Raw genomic sequence first — 1,612 nt, 5'->3', positions numbered from 1 at the left:
GGAGGCTGAGGCAGGAGGATTTCTGTGAGTTCAAGGGCTAGCCTGGGCTACAGAGTGAAAACCAGTCCACTGCCTTGCCTTCATTCAGCTATGGACACAACACCACCCCAGTAATGATCCCCGTTAAGCTTAGGAGGTTGAGAAGCCTGAGGCAGCAGATCATCCACACCACTGAGACAGACTGGAGCAGCCAGAGTCTGACCACAGCGGGAGGCACCTGGAGTTAAATACTGAGGACTGAGTTATCCGGGTTCCTCTTCTTCCTCCCGGAGCCCAAGCGCCCACACACCGGCCCGAGCGTGCCTGCGCGGATACCGTGGGCACCGCTACCAGCTCCTTCCCGGAGAACTTCACCGCCACCAGTGCAGCGTCGCCTGCGACCACGGGCTCCTCTTCCTCCTCCTCTTCCCGTTTTGCCCTTCTGCCTGCTGCTGCTGCGCCCTCCAGGGTCTTCAACAGCTGCAGCTACTCACTACCAAGCGTGCGCGTGGCCATCCTTGTGCGCCTGGACTGTGTCTGGCCCGTGCCGCTGTAACAGTATTAAGAAGAGCGGAGTTGGTTATGCACAGCGCTCTGGCACGGCGCTGGGGCGTAGCGAGTACTCAGCACTAAGCAGTGAGAAGCCCGGGTGTGGGTCTTAGTCTGTCCCGTAGTGGAATGTGCGGGCTTGGGTTGAAATTGGTTGGTCAGGCTTTCCCGAGTGGGGGCTCCAGACCAGATGCCAGGGCTGAGCGGGGACAGGGGGCAGGAGGAAGAGGCCATCAGGATGGGGACGGGAGCTACACCCTGCTGGGAGCCCGGAGCTCTGGACCCCACCTGCTGTGTGACCTTGGACAATGAGTGCCCCTCTCTCTGGCCCAGGTTTCCCAGAAAATGTAAATCGAGGTGGTAGGGCCAGCTGCATCCGCGTCCGTGGCAGCCCAGGCTTCTTAAAACATGGGTCCTGCCCCTCGACGGGTTCAGGTCAAAGATCCAGCCAGGAAGCAGGCTTCACACCCAAAGGGCTCCAGCGAGGTGCAGGCCAGGGCACCCCTCTCTCCCCGCCTGCAGCCGGCTGCCTCCTGGTTGGCTACGGAGGGCGCTTGGAGGGGAAGGAGAAGCCACAGGGAGGAAAGTGTCTGAGGCCGCCGCGGGGTGGGGCTGTAGCCCAGTGTGAAGGCCCTGGGTTCAGTCCCCTGTAGGAGCAGCCTACGAGTTTGTACCTGAGGTGGGGGCAGCAAACGAGGGTGAAAAACAGACACAAAATTAGGTTAACATGTGAGAGGCCAGGGGCTCTCATCTCCCTTCGACAAGGAAGGAGCCCCGAATGTCAGGCACACCCAGCTTTCATTCACTCAGACACAAATAAGCAATTAGAGTAACGTGGGTAAGCAACCGGATTCAGCGGGGCTGACCTTTCCCTAAAGCCTGTGGTGTGAAGCCACACACACACACACACACACACACACACACACCCGGTCACAATACTGCCTTGCTTAGAACCTTCCACCTGGTAACAGTAAGATCCAAAGCTGGGTGTGGTGGCTCTAATCCCAGAACTCAGGAGGCTGAGGCAGGAGGATTACCACAAGTTTGGGGCCAGCCTGAACCACATAGTGAGATCCTATCTTTT

This window comes from Chinchilla lanigera, unplaced genomic scaffold (genome assembly GCF_000276665.1).
Source record: "Chinchilla lanigera isolate Chin_1 unplaced genomic scaffold, ChiLan1.0 scaffold00084, whole genome shotgun sequence".
NCBI classification, from domain to species: Eukaryota; Metazoa; Chordata; class Mammalia; order Rodentia; family Chinchillidae; genus Chinchilla; species Chinchilla lanigera.
Note: the sequence above shows the minus strand (reverse complement) of the source record.